General features: G+C 37.7%; 1 long non-coding RNA gene across 2 annotated transcripts in view; it reads left to right on the top strand.

The window, feature by feature from the left end:
- Positions 1-11,221, top strand: part of LOC103094235 (uncharacterized) — a 56,463-nt gene extending 45,242 nt beyond the window's left edge. For both annotated transcript variants that reach the window (XR_008916206.1, XR_008916207.1), the window contains one exon: positions 3,943-11,221. This is a non-coding gene — a long non-coding RNA (uncharacterized LOC103094235). The remainder of the gene's footprint in view (positions 1-3,942) is intronic.
- The last annotated feature ends 9,091 nt before the right edge of the window (positions 11,222-20,312 follow it).

Here is a 20,312-nt window from a genome sequence, read left to right as displayed (position 1 = left end):
TGTTAACCATAAATTATATGCTGTATGTAACTAATGCCTATATTATTTCACTGACCAGATTAATGAGAGCAAAGAAAATGAAAATTATATCTATTTATTATTACTAATGGTCTTGTAGGCAAAAGAGGCAGTGAAATTGTGGATAAGACTCCCTCCAACCAAGGAGACCTCCGTTCAAGTTCTATCTCTGAGTACTGTTGGCTAATGGCCCTCATTGGCCATATCACTTAAGCTTGAGTGACCCAGCCAACTTTTTAAGACTCTAAGTTGCTAAAGTTCTGATCTGAATTGATATTGGGAGTTTCTTCAGCAAAGTTCCTTATACCAGTGAAATCAATCAGACAGGTCCTGTTTAAAACACGCTGTGAGTCCCTTTGAATCAGCAATACCACTACTGGGTCTGTATCTCAAAGAGACAGAAGAGGGGAAAGAACCTATTTGTACAAAAATATTTATAGCAGCTCTTTTTGTGGTGGCAAAGAATTGGAAGTTGAAGTGATATCCATCAATTGGGAAAAGGCTAAACAAGTTATGGTGTATGTAGTAGAATACTATTGGGCCATGATAATTGACAAACAGGAGGATCATTTTTTTTAAAACCTGGAAAATTTTATATGAACTAATACAAAGTCAAATGAGCAGAACCAGGAAAACATTGTACATAGTAACAGCAATAAAGCCTGATGACCTACTATGAATGACTCAACTATTATCAGCAATGCAAGAGTCCAAAACAGCTCCAAAGAACTCATAACGAAAACTGCTATCCACCACCATAGAAGGAACTGATTGAATCTGAATGCAAACTGAAACATACCATTTTCCAATTTATTTCCAGCACGAGTATTTTCTCATTTGTAGGATATGTATTTTTTCTCACAACAGACAAATATGGAAATATGTAGCACGTAATAGCATATGTATAACTGTCTCTGGGAGGGGAGAGGAGAGGAGGGAGAGAACTTGGACTGCAAAATGTCTGAAAGCAAAAGTTAAAATTGTGTCTATATGTCATTGGGGAAAAATACAATCAAGTATTACTGAAGGGAAAATACAATCAAATATTACTGGAGGGAAAAACACTGGGTGTATACTTTCCCTTAATTTATGGAGTTTCTGTTCTCCCGTTGGAAAATGGTGCTGTCCCACAATGAGATTCTGGATCTTGAAGTGATAAAGGCTTCCTGTACTTAGATCACTCTTTTTATCAGTAGGTCTTATTTATATTCTATTTACTATCCTTACTAAAGTTCCCAAAACGAATGGTTGTTTGTTTTTTCCTCAGAAACTATTCTATTAGAATAGAATGTCTCAAGGGAGTTGTGTCTCCTTTTCCCCCTGCATCTCCTTGCAGTTGCTAACTCAGGGATCTTCCTGAAACTGTCATTTAATCTATACTGTTGTTCCACCAATCAATTAATTTCAAAGTTCATGAGGAATTCCACATTTCCAATGAGCTCTGAAGTATGGTCCATTATTCTTTGCACTTTGGCCAAATGTTCTCTTTGTCCATCTCATTAGAATCATAGATTCAGAGCTGAAAGGTACCCATTAAAAATCAGCTAAACCAATTCCCTGATTTTACAAAGGAGAAGCTGAGTCCCTGAAAGTTCGCTCTAATTGAGACCTCTAAATAGTTAACATGAATCGTGTACACTATGAAATTCATAACCTTGCTTTGCCCTGTGCTGCCAAATACATGCTGTCCTCCAGGAGGTACTTCATGCCTAATTTAATTTCTACCAAAGGGTTAGGATCTTCTTGGGAATGAGTAGCTTCAGAGGACATTGGGGAATTTACCCATTTGCCTTTGGGGTTGGCTGTTGGCGTCTTCCTAGTAAAAAATGGAAAAAGGGAGCAGTACTGACTCATTGTTAAATTTCACTTCCTTTCTTGTACTTTAGTTCTGCCTATACATTGGGAACATCATGAACATTTGTCACAAATCCCTGGAAGTCCTATCCAGATGCTACCTAATAGCTAGGTGGTAGAGTGGGCAATGCAGAGTCTCAAGTCAGGAAGATCCAAGTTCAAATCCAGCCTCAGACATTGCTAGCTTGTGTAACCCTAGGAAAGTCATTTAACCTTGTCATCTCAGTTTTCTCAACTGTAAATTGGAGATAATAATAGCATCATCCCCCAAGGGTTGTCATGAGGATCAACTGAACTAATATTTGCAAACTGCTTAGCATAATACCTGGAATAGAGTAGAGATTATCATTACTACCTGCCAGAATTCCTGAGCCTTGTTTGCTCTGCCCAGTGGCCAAGCATTATCTGATAGCTGGGTGAATGAAGGTTATGGACTCTGAACCTAAAATACTAAATTAGTCTTACTGAATGTTTGGAATCAGAGAAGAAAAGAAATGGTGAAGGCGCCCAGGAGTAATTCTCTGAAAGACAAATCCTCAATTCCTCTAAGTAGAGGAACTGAAATATAGCCTTCTCTAAGCTTGCCTCTCCATTTCTTTTCTCCTGTTAATAATAGAAAAGCTGAATATTCTTCAGAAGATTAATTTAAAATCATTAACTAAACCATCAAGATTTTAGAGCCACTGGCCAAGAAGGAAAACTTTTTTTAAAAGTCCATTTCGAAAGCAAAGATTTGAAATCACCAGAAAACAAAAATCCTATGATTTTTTTTTACTGGTCGCAGTCTTTTTCTTTACTCTGAATTGAATTTAGGACTAGTCACTCATTGCTATTGTACAAAACTACCCTCTTTAACTTTATTGTTCATACCACACTGAAGATGTTTCTCTTCATGTAGCCCTCCCTTCCAATTGGCAAGTTCCTACCCAGAATCATCATTTCAGAATGCACCTAGACCCATGTTAATTTAATTTCTGTGCACTATAACTATAGACCAATGTTGGTGAACCTATGGTATGAGTGCTGGAGGGGGCTGCTCCCTTCCCTCTCTTCACCATGCCTGAGGACATTTCTCACACCACCTATCCCTCTGCCCAGCAGTGTAATGAGAGTACTTCCTCCCTCCCCTGTCTAGGATAAAGGGGGTGGCTCTCATGTGGCATGAGGATTGCAGTTTGGGCACTCAGTCTTTAAAGGTTTGCCATCACTACTGTAGACTTTTCCCCCTTGGCCTCATATGTATACCTTCCTCTCCCATGCCTCCTGCTTTGTAATTCCTTTTTCTTCATTGTCTTCCCCCTTTAAAATGTATACTCTTTAAGGGGAGCAGTTGGAATTTTGGGGGCACTTATATTTGTATTTCCAGTGCTTAGCATAGTGTGTTTAATAAATATTTTTTCTAAAGTGAAAAAAAGGGCTGAAAAATCCATCAGAAACCAGCAGTTGACTATGGCATTTGATTCTACTACTGCTGGGGACAAGTGGCATAGAACCTTCACTTATTTGACAAACATTTATCACATTTCTAAAATGGAATATAAAAACAAGAATGAAATAATCTCTTCACCTCTTGCTCTTGAAACCTCTGGTTTCTTTCTATACTAAATTTAAATGCCTCTTTCTTCATGCCTCTTTCAAACAAAAGGAGAGCACAGGAATACCTTTCATAATGAAAAGAGATTATTTATTATGTAGATCATATTTATGTTTATTATGTATCAACTACCAACAAAAATAGGGTCAAATTTGCCAGGATACATAAGAAAGAAAGGTGAGAGTAAGAGCCTGTGATCAAATTAGACACTTTTGGGGAAATGGGATAAGGCAAGGGCCTACTAGGCAACTCTCAATAAAAATAGTACCCATCAGCTGAAGTTTGGACCATTCTTCCAATAAGAGCCATCTGATAAGAAAAAACATACCAATTGCTCTCTTCCCATCCCTAAGACATTTTCCTTTCCCACCCCACAATTAAATTAGATTCATCTTTAGGAATAATCTTACTAGTATTTTATTTCTGAAGTTCCTCAATTCAAAAACAATTCTACCAAGTTTGGAATTCCTTTACAGATGCAATATGGATGCCATACGCCATGGTTCACAGGAGAAGAAATGCCAAGCTTCATTTGCTAACTTCCAGGGACTCTGGGATGATATCAGCTATCTCTCAGTTTCCATGATAGCATCAGGGAGATGGAACTCCATCAGAGCAGAATAGCCACTGAGTCTGGAAGAACTACATACTCAGTAAACTTTAAAAGAAGAGCCAAGTTCTGATCTCACTTTGTTGTTCCTGAGTGTATAGCATGGATGTTTCTTTCTCTGGGACTTCTTATGGTGGCTTCTTATATATAGCAAAGAGTACATGTGCTGCTCTAAGTGAGCTGAACCTGGATCTTGGCCCCCCAGCTGCCTCTTATGCTTTATGTTTCTTTCCTTGAGTAACAGTGTCCAAAAATAAATCTTGAGGTGGATGTTTTCAGCCTTGGAAGGAATCTCCAGACTTTGGGAATTTAGGAATTCTTGGATTCCTTATATGAAGTTGCAGGAAGAAATAGGAGTTTTCTGCAACTACATCCTTTTCAGAGAAGGTGAAAACTGACCTAAGAGGGACCCAAAATGCTGAGGGGGTCCAGCCTCCCACAGGGGATGGGGTCTTGGAGGTGGGACGATGTTGGTGGAATGATGAATGGGACACAGCTTTCATATTCAACCCACAGCACAGGTTGAGTAAGGAGAAGCACTAGCACACCAGAGCTTATAACCACAGAGGAAAAGTTCTAGGGTGGAAAGTCACAGTTCTAGGGTGGAAAGCAGAACGTGTGCTCTCTCACAAACCAAAGCAAAGGCAAGGAGAATAGTAAATACATCTCCCCTTCAATCACACTACCTCAGAGAAACTGAAAACACACAGATCCCAAGACCTAGCTCTGAAAATAGCTTCATAAAATTTTTAAAGTATAGGATGGTACCTTGTCCATCCTGGGAGCAGAGCCAAACTTTAACATAAAGGTAAAAGTCAAGAAGGAGGATGTAAATGTGAGTAAACAACAACAACAACAACAAACAGACCACATAATGTTATTATACATTGTCAGGGAAGATTAAAACATAAACTCAGAAGAGGACAACAAAGTCAAAACTACCACATTCAAAACTTCAAAGAAAGATTGTGAATCAATCTCAAGGCTGAAAAGAATTCCTGGAAGAGCTCAAAATGGATTTTACAAATCAAATAATAAAGGTAGAGGAAAAATTAAGGAAAGAAATGAGAATGATGTAAGAACATCATGCAAAGAGAGCCAACAGTTTGGTAGAGGCACAAAAAAATTACTGAAGAAAATAACACTTTAAAAAACAGAATTGGCCACATGATAAAAGAGGCATAAAAATCTACTGAAGAGAAGAACTTTTTAAAAAGAAGAACTGGACAAATGGAAAAAGATGTACAAAAATTTATTGGAGAAAAGAACTCTTTAAAAAAGTAGAATTAATGGGAGTTGCTAGGTGACTTTGTGGATTGAGAGCCAGGCCTAGAGATGGGAGGCCCTGAGTTCAAATCTGACCTCAGATACTTTCTAATGTGACCCTGGGCAAGTCACTTAACTTCCATTGCCTAGCTCTTACCACCCTTCTACCTTAGAACCATACTGATAGAAGGTAAGGGCTTTAAAAAATAGAATTAGCCAAATGGAAAAGATATGGGATGGGGCTGATAGAAGACAGGATGGATTAGAGAAGAAGATAATCAGAAGCAAAACACTTTTCAGGATGGACAACATGAAAGAAGAGATTAGGATAAACATGGCCAGGAGGGGGTCAAATGGAGAAAAATACACAATAAAAATAATTGTGAGAAAGTATATAGCAAGTTTCTCTGATAAAGATTTCATTTATCAAACATATAGTCAAATTTATAAGAATACAATTCATTCCCTAATCGATAAATGGTCAAAGGATATGAACAGGCAGTTGACAGATGAAGTAGATGAAGATGAAGAAACCTATCTGTAGTTATATGGGAAAATGTTCTAAATCATTGGTTAGAAAAGTTAAAATTAAAACAACTCTGAGGTACTACACCATACCTATCAAATTGACTAATATGACAGAAAATGAAAATTGCAAATGTTGGAGGGGTGTGGAAAATTGGAACACTAGTGTACTGTTGGTAGAGCTATGGACTGACTTAACCATTCAGAAAGAAATTTGGAATTATGCCCAAAGGGCAATAAAATTATGCATACCCTTTGACCCAGCAATACCAGTAATAGGTCTAGATCCAAGAGATAAAAAACAAAAATGTAAAGGACCTGTTTATATAAAATTATTTATAGCAGCTCTTTTTGTGATGGCAAAGGATTGGAAAATGAAGGGATGCTCATCAATTGGGAACTGTCTGAACTAGTTGTGGTACATGATTATAATGGAATACTATTATACTACAAAAAAAGACAAGCTGGATGTTCTCAGAAAAACATGGAAAGACTTACATGAACTGATACATAGTGAAGTCAGCAGAACCAGGAGAACGTTGTACACATAGAATCCAACAATAGTGTGAAATCCACTGTGAAAGACTTACCTATTCTCACCAATACTGTAGCAGTCCAGCCCATAGGTATTATGGAGAAACAAGGATTGTGAGTGAGCACATGGCCACCCTGCGCATGGCAATGAGCTCTATTCCCAGCGTGGCTGAAGTTAGGGCGCGAAACCTTGCTTCCCTTTGTCTCACTCACCTGAGGATAATAACCCCACCTTCAACTTGTCATAAGTTGCAATTAGCCAATGGCAATACACTAGGTAATTCATCCATATGTATTGAGGCATCATGTAACTGATCAATATGTATTGAGCTCATTTGTATATCAAAGAGAATAAAGGGGAATTGACACAGCCAGCCTGCACACTTGGAGGACATCGACAGGTTTGCAATGGAGCAACTTCTCCCCTTTCTCTCTCCTCTCTATCTTTCTCCTGAGGCCTGGCCGAGGCCAGGCCTTCCTGTCTCTCTCTCTCTTCTAATGCTAATACCTAGCATTATCTACCACCTTTAGTTTCTGATCTCCTTTCCTTCTGAGCTAGCATTATCCTCTGACCAGTGCAGTGTTAAATTGAGATCATTGGATGGGAATAGCCTGAATAGTAACCTCCAGTGGTCGGAGTAGGCCATGGCTCCCGAAAATTAATAATTGATTACTGACTCGATTATTTACATCTCTAAAGCCGGCTCGTTCACGCCCTTCGCGGAATCCAAAACTTCTATCCTGTTTCTATCTTCTCTCCTTGAAACCTCTTGAGGGCCGGGAGGTTTTAAATACAATGATCCAGGACAATTCCGCAGGACTTATGATGAAAAATGCAATCCATCTCCAATGAAAGAACTGATGAGTAAATGCAAATTGAAAGCATACTTTAAAAAAACAAACTTTGTTATTCCTTTTCTTGTAAGGTGAGTTGTATTTTCTTTTACATGTCTAATATGAAAATATGTTTTGCATGCCTGGACATGTCTAACCTATACCAAATTGCTTGTCTTCTGAAGGAGGGAAAAAGAGAGGGAGGAAGAGAATTTGAAACTCACATTTAAAAAACAAGTGTTACAATTGTTTTTACAGGTAGTTGGGGAAAATAAAATATTAAATATCTTCAAAAAAAATGCAAGGGATGAGGCAATTTGGAAAAGAAGCTCCTCTCTCACTCATAGGAAGTCCCAGAGAAAATATTCCATGTCACATATTCTGGAGATAGAAAGAAGAGATCAGAAGAAGTTGGCTCTCCTTTTAAAGTTGGCTGAGTGAATGGCTCTTCCAGTTTCAGTGGCCAATCATCTTTGGTACTGCTCCCTACTTTTCCTGCATTCTCTCAGACCAACGAATTTGCTTCAAATTTGCATTTGCTTCAAATCTTTCATCTCTGAGTACCTGTGCCCCCAGAAGTGGCCAGGCGGCACTCAGTTTAGCTTTACTCCATGGATTATGCCCTAATCTCACCCTATACTGGGAGGAACACTTAAAATTCTCCTATTTAATAGATTATAAAAAGTTTAAAACTCAAATGCTTGGGATAGGTAACAAATCAAAATTAATTCCCAGCCTGACTATTGCTAGTTAGTTGACAAGTATAAATGACGGGTGTTAGGTATTTTCCTGTTTTAATTAAGCAGAAGGGATTGGAGGGCCCTAGGATTTGGAAGGAGGACAGATAGATGGAAGGAGTTATAGGCACCATGTGTTATACTCATGCACCTTTAAGATGATAATCCTTATGGATAACTTAGAATTTTATTTCTACCATAAAAGGATTTTTGGAATTAATACAGAAGGGAAGAAGACAATGGCAAACTTCTTCTTTAGTTTCAGTTCATAAATCTTATGTTTCTCTGAATTCTTCAGTATTAATTATTTCCCACAACACAGGAATATGTTATCACATTCATGTTATTAAAAATATACTGCTGTAGTCATATTTTGTTATCCCAAATTTGCTCACTTCTCTTTACATCAGTTAATATTAAATCTTTCATTCTTCTCTATAGTCATGTTTGTTCTTTCTTCTAGCACAATAATATTCCATAATATTCATGTGTCCCATTTAGTTTTGTTTTTTTGGTCATTTCATTCATGTCCAGCTTTTGGACAAGGACACATTTGGGGTTTTCTTGGCAAAGATACTAGAGTGGCATACCATTTCTTTCTCCAGTTCATTTTACAGATGAAGAACTGGGACAAATAAGGTTAAGTGACCTGCCCAAAGTCACCCAGCTAGTAAATGTCAGAGGCTAGGTTTGAACTCAGGAAGATGAATCAGATGAATCTTCCTAACTCCAGGCCTGGAACGCTATTCACTGTGCCACCTAGCAGCCTGCCACAATTAGTTTAGTTGTTCTAATCTAATCTATGGCTTTCTACTTTGTTCCAAGTTCTTTTCTACCACAAAAAGTGATACTATGAATGTTTTTTGACAAGTGCAGTCATGCAAAATATATTCCCGTATTAGTCATGTTGTGAAAGAAAGCACTGACAAAATAATCCCCAAACAAGAAAAATAAAAAATTTTTAAATTATGCTTTGATCTGCATTCAGATTTGACTAGTTCTTTCTCTGTAGATGGATAGCATTTTTCATTTAAGTCCTTTATAATTGTCTCAGATTATTGTATAGGTGAGAATAGCTAAGTCACAGCTGATCATCATGTGATATTGCTGTAGTTGTGACATTGTTTTCCTGGTTCTATTCATTTCACTTTGCATCAGTTCATGTAAGTCTTTCCAGGTTTTTCTGAGAACATCCACCTAATCATTTCTTATGGCACAATAGAATCCATTGCAATCATGTACCAGGACTTATTCAACCATTCCCAAATTGATGGGCATCTCTTTAATTTCTAATTCTTTGCTGCCACAAAAAGATCTGCTATAAATATTTCTGTACACGTAAGTACCTTTCCTTTTTTTTTTAATCTCTTTGGGATGCAGACCTAGTAGTGGTATTGCTGGGTCAAAGAGCATGCATGGTTTTATAGACCTTTTGTCTTGGTCCAAGATCACTCTCTAAGATCTTTCCAATTCTAGATTTGTGCTCCTATCATCCTAAATATTGGACGTGAGATAGGAACCAGGTCTTCTAATTCCAAAGCCAACCTGCCTCTCAGTCAACAGCTTGTTCAGGGATAAATATATAGCATGTTATAATAAAATAGGACTTTACTCTGTGCAGTACTAAATGGCCCTTGCCCCAATGGAAACCTATGACCTTGGCCTCATTCTTTCTACCTAAATTAACCACTCGTATAAATTGCTCAAGCTGCCAAGTCTAAAAGTTAACATGACCTATATCCTGGTCAATAATCTAGAGTCAAGTTGTTTGCTGTTGGTCAACAAGGGGGATGTTGAGTTCAGGGTCCCAGTCTTGGCTAGTTGTAGCTAGCCTTTGCTCTTAGGGTGAAATGTAAGAGCTAAAGAAATCATGTAAAAAGTCAAGCAGCAAACATTATAAATAGCAAACTCCCTCGAGTTTGGCAAGGAAACAAGTCACTTCCTTTAATGCCCATTCCTTACAAAGCCTGCTCGTCTGTGGGGAAAGATCTGTAAGGGAGCAATGCCCAGTTCTCCCACAGCTTTGGAGAATGGAGAGTAGTTCTCATTTACTCTGGATTAACAACTTTTTGTCAACAATCTGACTAGGGCAAGGGCAGTCTCTGGAAATAAATATAAGGACCAGTATAGATATGAGAGCCAGTTCCTGCAAGAAGGAAATCTCTTATTATGCATGGTTGTTTTAGCTGATCTTATGAAGTTTCAGAAATCCAGCACTTTCCTAATGATATCCTTTCAGTCTAGTAACCAGACCATCTAAGGCAGTTTCTGCACACTCTGAAAGAGGCCTTGTAAAGATATAAAGTTCAAATTGTTTCTGATGACTTTAGCTAAGCAGAATAAATGGAGAGGGAAATAAAAAAAATCTTTCCAAAATGTTCTAACAGGAAACCTCAGAAATCCTGAGAAATGACAAGTATTTCCAAAATTAAGTTTGACTTAAAAAGCTGGAGGTGATTCTGAATGAGGTACTGGAGCAATTGGAAAGTATTTGTTAAAGTAATCAAGTTTAAAGGTGTAGGTCCAAGGAACTACCTCCCTGGCCCCAGTCATTTACTCTGCCAATCAAATCTATTTTGCATACCAGGACAAATTAACCTCCTTAAACCACTTAAGCACTGGATCTAGTTTGTGGAGACCTGGATTTTCATCCCAACTCCAATGCTAAATTCAGGGGTATCTTTGGATAAGTCACTCTTTCCTCAGTCTTGCTACCTTACAGCTCAGGTACTACCTCTCAACTCTAGTCTTTCCAGATTCCCCTCCACATCCCTCAGTATTTTCTCCTCTTTTGCTTTGTTCTTTTTTTTCCCCCAAGCTGGAACCTGCCCCCTCCCTACCCCTTAGTAGAATCTACTGTAATGTCCTCCTATTTAAGTTTCTGATCTTGTATCCCCATCACCTAGTACCTTGTACCTAGTACCTTGAACATATTAGGTATTATAATCAATGTTTATTGAACTGAATTGAATTGAACTTCATCTTACCAGCTAGGGAAATGGATTATTGGGGAGGGCAAGGTTTCCCTTCAGTAATGTTTTATTTTTTTCCTCAATTACATGTAAGAACAATTTTTGGCATTTCTTTTGAGTTCCAAATTCTCTCCCTCCCCCTCTCCTCTCCACCCTTCCTGTGATGATAAGCAGTTTTTTATATGTGCTATCATCATACAAAACATTTCTAATATTTGTTACGTAGAAGAAGATATATGTGTATATGCATATACATATACATATATATATATATATATATATATATATATATATATAGCGCCATTTAGATATATCAGACTCTTCCTGACTCCATTTGGAATTTTCTTGGCAAAGATCCTAAAGTGGTTTTCCATTTCCTTCTCCAGTTCATTTGACAGATGAAGAACTGGGACAAATAAGGTTAAGTGACTTGCCCAGGGTCACATAGCTAGTAAGTGTCTGAGGGCAGATTTGAAGTCAGGAAGATGAGTTTTTCAGATATTATTTATTAAACTCTTCCTACTAAATTCCAAACATAGTGTTAGTACTGTGAGGGAGGAATATAAACACTAACAAAAAAGAAAGCTCCTTGCCCTCAAGGAGCTTATATTCTGGAGAAAGATACCACATAAAAAAGGAGCTGCAAATGGAAGGTAGGAAATGGAAAGTGAAGAGATGGAGTAAAGTTCCTGAGCAAGAGCATTGTGGTGAAAGAAAGTCAAAAGCACAGCCAGGAAGGAATGGAAGATGTCAAGCCTGGGTCTATCCCTAAAATGATGGTTCTGGGAAGAACTCATCAATGGGAGAAAGGAGCCAGCACGAGGAATCTTCAAAAAGAAACATCCCTTTTTAAGGGAAGTTCTAGGGGGAGAAGACAACTCAGGCATAGCAGCAAAGTACAGAATGTCAGAAGTACAGTAGGAAAGAGAATGAATTAAATTACTCCACAGAATCACAGATTCCCAATGAGAAGGTACCTCAGAGATCTTATGTAAAGTAGAAGTGTCTTTGTAACACCCTTGACATCATCCTACCTGTGCCAGAAGAACTCTTTATTCACTGAGGCAGAAGTTTTGGACAGCTCAAATTGTTAAGAAGTTTTTCCTTGCCAGAAACTTCTTTCAGCCCTTTTTCTACTCTTCCCGTTGCTCATACTTTTGACCTCTGTGACCTACTAGATTACTGTCCTTCTGCTTGATGATCATTCTGTGTTTGAAGACAGCTGTTATAGCCCACTAAATTATCTTTTCCTTCTAAATATTGCTAGCTTTAGGGTAGCTAGGTGGCTCAGTGGATAGAGAGCCAGACCTAGACAAAGGAGGTCCTGGGTTCAAATATAAACTCATAGATACTTCCCAGCTGTGTGATCCTGGTCAAGTCACCCAACACCAATTGCCTTGCCCTCACTGAACTGATACCTAGTATTGATTCTAAGACAGAAGGTAAGGGTTTTTTATTTTTCTAAAAAAGTGCTTATCGCTATTGCTCACCTAATGGGTTGTAATGGATGATTCTTGTGTGTGTACTCCTATAAATTCACCACAGAGGGTCCATTCATCTCGCTTCATGAGGGGAACCCATGGGCTGTCTACTATTCTGTTATCTTTTCCACTTTCTACATGATCAGCCCATTGCCTTTTTTGATCATCCTTTTCTCTGATGGCAGCCTTTATTCTTGTTCCTTTTCATAGTTTCTGTTTTTAGGTGTTACAGCCTGCTTGCACCTATAATAATACGCCTCATCATTCCTATCTGTGTGATATTCATTTTTCATTCTTTGGAGACTATAGTATGCTACAACAAGGAGCTAAACAAAAATAGTCATGGAATACTGGAATTAAAATGATAGGCCTTCATTTCTGGGAGAAGAATCAGGTCATTAAAGGCATTTTTCCATTTCTATAAAGCAATCCAGTGTTCTTTTTGCCTCATATTTAATCTCAGTCCAATATATTGTTCATTTCTACCATTTGTCAAAGATATTGTTTGAATGAGCTCAAAGGGCTGCTAGTCTATTTGTACATCAGGATCTGGATGATAAACATTCTTTATTTACTTGATTTCACCCATGTGGGTGGTTAACTCTTTTTAGTGGTTAAAAATCTCTTCTGAAATGTTTTAGCAATTGATTCAACCAGAACATGTGCATACATAAACAAGAACATCTGAAGGATTTTACTAACTATAGGGAATTCCTCTTCAACTTGGACTCTATGGTGGATCTCCTCTATGAGAATGGAGAGCACCTTCGTTAAACACACATTTCCCTGCTTGTACTTTGGCTGATATTAACAATCTGAGTGTTGTCAAAATAATGTTATTTCTGCTACTATGGCTTTCAAGAACTCTTGAATAATACTGATGTATAAGTACATGTACATTTTCAGAAAAGAGTGTGTTGCTCTAACAAATCAAACACTTTTTCATAAATGACAAATAATAAGCACAATCAAACCTTGTATTCTCCACATTTTCTAGTCAATTGTGTGACAGTAAAGATGTGATCTATTCACAGTAAGTCAAATTCTAAAGTTGAAGGTCAAGCACTTTGGCCACCTATTGAGAAGACAGGACTCATTGGGAAAAACCCCAATGGTGGGAAAGATTGAAAGCAAAAGGAAAAGGGAATGGCAGAAGGTGAGATGGATAGAGGGACATGGATACAATGATCATGAACTTGGACAGACTTTGAGAGATAATGGAGGATAGAAGAGTCTGGTGTTCTGTGGCCAAGGGGTCAAAAAGAGTTAGATATGACTGATTGACTGAACAACAAAGATGCGGTCTACTGTGGAACACTGCTTGCAAATACTTGCCTATTTCCCTTTAATATTCTTGTTGAAAATACTGATGCCAAAATTTTGCATAGTTAGAAAAGGAGGCAAGTATGTTGGTAGTTGTTCTTCTCTCAGTTGCTGCTTTTTGGTATTAAAAAGGTCCAAGATTTTGTACATTCCTTTAGTATTTTCTTCTCCTTTGTATTTTTTTGTGAACTGATTCTCTAATGCTCTCATAATTGTGTCATTTCTAGTATGAATCTCCTCTATGTGCACTTGTATCCAGCTGCTTTTCCTATCTCCTTTTCCTTTAGGATTCTTCCTACTTTCTCTATAAACAAATCTGGGATTGCCATATTAAAGTCCAAAGACCTGGCCAGTTTTTGTTTAAAAGGAATTGAAACCATTCTCTTGACTGAATTGACTCAAGGACTAAAGGCTTAAGCTCTAGCTTCTTCTTAGTGCTCTAAATATAAAATCCAAGTTGCAAATAGTAATTTGATCCTCCCTCAGGCCTCTGAGGACCACTGTGGGCAACACAGAGCAAAGAAGCTATGCTGAGCTGGATCAATACTGTATTCTAGCTGGATATCCTTTCCCTGCTCTGATTATCCTTCCTCTGCTATGACAAAGTAAATATATTTTGTTAAATATCAAGTGTTCTGTAAGGGTCTCACTTCATTCCAATTTGGAACTTGAGTTACAAGACTAGACTGAGGGATGCCTGATCTATTAATTATGTGGTACCTTTATTGTTTTTTATGATAAAAAGTTATTTTTATGAAAACATTTGCATTCATAAAAAATAAATAGTTGTAATTTTAAAAGTTTTCTTTCATTTGTCATCCTTCCATTTTATTACTTAAATATTTTCAGAAGACATCTCTTATCAAGCTTTTTTTTAAGCTAGATTTAGCCTCAATTGCTTACTATTGTTTTATGAGCAATAATACTCTTCTAGCATCCTTTTCTGTTAGATTTTATAACCAAGGCTATCATTCTAAACTTGATATGGGTTACCTTTGGCTTTCAAATCTCTTTAATTGTCCATTAATTCAAATATTTGGTGACTAAGGTACTTTCGTGGGTCTTTTGATATTCTTAGTCTCAAAATTGATTCATATTGGTTAAATTTCTATGATACTGATAAAGAAGTTGAGGCTTCTTAGTTTCTTCTGTAACCTGGAGAGGTGAAGTGACTTGCCTAAGGATACAAAAATGGTGGTCTATATTTGATTCATCCCTGGAATTTTGATTCTGAGTCAAGTGTTCTTTATATTACCCTACAGCTTCTTGCTTATACATAAATATTCATTGATTAGTTGATCTAGTGACTGATGAATAAATGTAGAAATATTGAGTTGCTGGCAGCTAAGCATCCTAGTGGCTAACATTAGACTTGGACTCAGAAAGACTAGAGTTCAAATCCTGTCTCAGATATTTACTAGTTGTATGACCCTAGGCAAGTCACTAAACTTCAATTCACTAAATTTCTCATCTATAAAATGGGGAAAATAATAATAATAGTACCTTTATCATTGGATTATCATGAGCCTCAAATGAGATAACTAGCTGTGTGACTCTGGGCATGTTTCTTAATATATGTCTGCCTTAGTTTCTCCATCTACAAAATGGGGATAATAATAGCACTTATCTTCCAAGGTTGTTGTAAGGATCAAATGAGATAATAGTTGTAAAGCAATTATCACAGTACCTAGAATATAGTAAACACTATATAAATGTTAACTATCATGTATATTATTATTATTAAATAACTTATGTAAAGTGTTTTGCAAACTTCAAAGTTCTATATAAAAACTAGCTGTTATTATTATGATGTTTTTATAATCACCAAGATTAAAGTTTTATCAGCAATTAATCAAACTAATCAAATCAAAATCATTTTTCCAATAAATTGAAAGCACAGAGGTGGAAAGTAGAAAGCTTCACAATGTCTTAGTATATGCTAACTTGCCCTTTCCTGGATGCTTTCCCCAGGGTCCACCATTGGCCTTTCTCCCAGGCTGGATTCTGCTCTCCCTTTCCTTCGCCAAGTGACTCAGAGGCCTCTTTAGTCACATAACTAAATGTGATTGGTCTAAAAAAAAAAATGCTTGGCCTGAAATATCCAGTTGCCTCAGGATAATCCCTGTAGGGTATGCTACTCATAAATAAAGCCACTGAGTTCATTTAAACTGTAGCCCCACTAATTTACAGTAGATTTTGTAACCATTGGTGGCTATAATTAATAGATGTAGTCATCCATAGTAACTCTTAGAAATTTACATTTGCTTGCTTGAAAACTTCAGAAATAAGAAGCTTCTGAATTCAGATCTTGGAGTTTGGGGAAGGATAAACTCTTACTGATCTCCACTTGTGACTTTTAGTCTCCTATCGTCCCACGGTGTCAATTACTTAAAAAACTTTAGTTGTTTGAATGCCTTTTATTTTATTTATTTTTTGGAAATTTTTATTTAATTAGTTAATTAATTTAGAATATTTTTCCATGGTTACAAGATTTATGTTCTTTCCCTGCCCTCCTCCACCCTTCTTCCATAGATGATGTGCAATTCCACTGGGTTTTACATGTGTCCTTGATCAAGACCCATTTCCATATTATTGATTATAATTGTACCAGGGTGATCATTTAGAGTCTATATCCCCAATAATGTCCCCATTGACCCATGTGATCAAGCAGTTGTTTTTTTAATACCTTTTAACCAAGGTTATTATATAGAAGCGCCCTATGAACTGCCATTTAAAAGTGTTAAAAAGTCAGATCACTTTCTGGGACATGCTAGTATGTTATTGGTGGTCTCTAATATGGGTACCGACTTTACAGAAGGAAGAAAAAACATCAATCAATGACAGACCTTCCTTCTTTTTATCTCAAGCTGGTCTTGTGATGACAACATACAGTCAAGCCCATTACCACCACCATTATTCCCCAGGAGACAACTCTAATTCAAGGGTAATAGAGAATCTTTCTAGCAATGGTTCTTAAATGCTTCTTTCTCACAGCTCAATTTATATTGTCTGAACTAGTCAGGGTGCACATATTCTAGTCCTGGAGTGCCATTAACTCACTGCAACAAGGATCCCCATCAACTCTGGATGAATCAAGTAAGATATAACAAAGATATAACAAAAGATGAAGAGAGATTGATGATTGTTGAGAGAATGGGGTTAATGGAAGCAGCAGTCTTTTGGAGAAGAAAGAATGGAATGGGAACCTATGTGCATGTAAAGAGGTTTGCCTTAGTAAAGAAAGACAACTTCTTTATGTGAGACAGGAGCAAAGAAGGAGATAGTAGGAAAAGGCATATAAGTGGTGTGAGATGAATGTGAAAGGAAGGGAGAGAGGAGGGAAGGATCAGCCAACAGTCTCAATTTATTCAGTAAAATATGAAAGCCAAGTTCTCTACTGAGAGGGTGAAAGGGGGAGGGTCACAGAAGGAAAGTTTGAGGAGGGATATAAAAGTTTGGGAAAGCTTCATGAAAATGGAAATGAAATACGTAATGTAGGTCATGGGGAATGAATAAAATAAGGAGTTGGGAAATTAGAATTTAAGCCCATGCAAATTAACTTGAAGCATTCTTGTATTCCTCCATTTTGGCAAAGGCTCTTGTCTCCCTTACATCAATACCCTGAGTGAATAAATTTCCCCCAAAATACCTCAGTTTCCTCCTCTGTGAAGTGAGAAGATGAGCAGGTTGGTTGATTGTTGTCCTACATACTCAAGGACTAAAATGTCATCACTATGCTGGGAATAGTGTACAGCAGCTTGTCCAACTATGACTGATCAGACCAATATGAGCCCAGAAAGCTCTACTACCAAGCAGGCACAGATAGCTCCTATGAACATGTGAGATGAAGATGTCTCTAAATTTGTGCATTTCACATTATTTTTGAGCTACTGCATTTCTGCTTTACTCATAGAGCACAAGGTCTTCTTTGGTATAGACATGTCATGTGGATAGTCCTGTACCAATGTCTCCCATATCTTACACTTCAATACCAAAGTTCTTCAGAGAGACCTTTACCTTTACAAGCAACTTTGTGTTGCTTCTTCTGACCTCCATGCAAGTGCTTGTCTTATGTGAGTTCTCAGTAGGTAAATATATGTTTGACATTCAATCAATTTGGCCAGTCCATTGGAGTTACTCACTCTGCAGGAGTGTTTGAAAGGTTGGCAGTTTAGCTTGAGAAAGGACTTCAGTGTCTGGTACCTTGCCAGGTGATCTTCTGAATCTTCTTAAGACAATTCAAATGGAAGTGGTTTAATTTCTTGGCCTGGTGTTGTTGGTTTATTGTCCAGGTTTCAAGGGGTACCACAATGAGGTCAGCACAAGGGCTCTGTAGACCTTCAGTTTGGTAGGCAGTCTGCTACCTATTTTCTCCCACACTTTCCTTCAAGACCTCCCAAACATTGAGCTAGCTCTGCCAGTGTGTGCATCAGCTTCATCATTGATGTGGATGTCCCTGGAAAGTATACCATCAAGATAAGTGAACTTATCCACAGCATTCAGGATTTCTCCTTTGTTATAACCAATGGTTCCACCTGTGGAGAGTGCAGCACTGGCCGGGGGAGAAGCTCTGTTTTCTTGGTGTTATCAGGCCAAAATTAGCAGAGAATTGATTCATTTTTATTGCATCTCAGTCTTAGAGGCTGCACCGAGTGCAATTGCTTCTTCTGTTCAGTGAGGAAGTGAGCTAGAGTCTTTAAGGTCCTTTCCAGCTTTGATAGTCTGTCATTATAACTATGACCAGGATTTTACATTGCATTTGTGATTCCACGGCTACAGGCAACTCCTTACGATGAAACTACTTCTGCCAACGAAGATTGGCATCTCCTCTGCCACTTATGATTTTAGATAGTTGCCTGGGCCAGTGTATGCAAGAGGCAGGACTGGAACTACAACTTTCTAATTCTGAGACCAGTCGATAATAAATGTCAGTGAAAGTTTCTAGGAAGAGTGAGAATTTGACCAGGGCTTTGGGTAGGAATTTGACAGATGACAGGAGAAGAGAAGAAGAATGATGTTTCAGACATAAGGAATATCACAAGCAAATGCATTAAGGTGGTAAGATTTAACACTAATAGGGGACATGGTGAGTATGTCAGTGACAAGCCAAAGAGTTTAAACTTTGCTCCATAGACAAGGGGAAGCCATTATAGGGATGTAAGCATGACTAGATGAGTGGATAAGGAAGGTAAGACTGGGAATTGTATGGAAGGATAGTTTGAAGAGGGGACCAAGTAGAAGAGGGAACCCTGGCAGGATATTATTATAAGGTGGATCATAATGAGGACCTGTACTAAAATGGTGGCAATGGGAAAAGAATGGAAGGAATCGATTTAAGAAATACTGAAGAGATAGACTAGGCATCATCTGTGAACTTTTTGTTAATAAGAGATGAGAAAGAAGAAAGAGTCAAAAATAGCACCAAGGTTTCATATGTGGTAGATTGGATCAGCAGTGGTATCACTATGTAGTATTTTAGATTTTGAGAAAAATATGAACTCAGGATTGGACTTCTTAAATTAAAAATATGGATGGAACATTTAGACAGATATCTGGGAATCATTTATATAGAAATCTCAGTTGAGACATTGGGAATGAATGAGGTGGCCAAGGGAGAGAGTACAGAAAGGGAAACGAGGTGGGCCAAGGACAGGAGTTTGGGTGACACCCAATTTAAGGGATAAGGAAGAGGATGACAGCAGACAGAAGGGCTTGTTAGAAGGTAAGAGGGTAGCCAGAAAAGCATACTGTCTCTGAAGCCAAAGGAGGAGAGAAAATCCAGAGGGACCGAGAGATTCAAGCTTGTCAACTGCTGCAGAGAGGTCAGACAGGATGAGGACCAAAAAAGGTCTTTGGATTAAGTATTTAGGAGGTCATTAGTGACCTTTAAGAGAATCATTTCAACAGAGGGATGGAAGCAGGAGCCAGATTCCCAAGCTAGTGAGGAAGTAGTGATGTGAAGGGTGCCCGATTTTTTAAAGAAATTTATAAGCAAAGGGGAGAAATGAGATGAGATTGTAACTAGATGGGTATAGAGGAGCAAAGGAAGGTGTGTTTTTTCTTTAATTATGAATTAGAAAGATCTTTCAGCATTTTTATTGGGCTGATAAGAGCCTATGGATCAGAAAAGATTGAAGGTACATAAGAAGATATATCCTAGGAAGGGATGGTATCAAGGGGAAAGAGAAGAGGAACTAGCTTTGGTGAGGAGTTGGACTATTTATTCTTCTGGGACAGGAGAGAAAGAGGAGAGTGAGTGATTAATACTGAAAAATTTTAAGTAGGAAAGATCAGTGAAGTAGGAGGCAAAGTCATGACATCTCTAGTGTACTATCTATACCAGACAATTTAGCAAGGGTTTTTTTCTCCCTCAAATTATTTTAGAAGTCATCCATGTCTCCAACAATAGATAATAAACTTCTAAAAGTTGAGGACTTTGTCTTAAACACACTTCCTTGACACTTTCCTCACTATGGTGAATACTGGCTGAGTAACTGGAAAAAATATATAAATATCAGAAATAACATTAATTTATTTGCAACAATATCTATAAAAGGAGAAAGG

Source organism: Monodelphis domestica, chromosome 2 (genome assembly GCF_027887165.1).
Source record: "Monodelphis domestica isolate mMonDom1 chromosome 2, mMonDom1.pri, whole genome shotgun sequence".
In the NCBI taxonomy this organism is placed as follows: domain Eukaryota; kingdom Metazoa; phylum Chordata; class Mammalia; order Didelphimorphia; family Didelphidae; genus Monodelphis; species Monodelphis domestica.
This window is presented reverse-complemented; position numbering and strand designations above follow the sequence as displayed.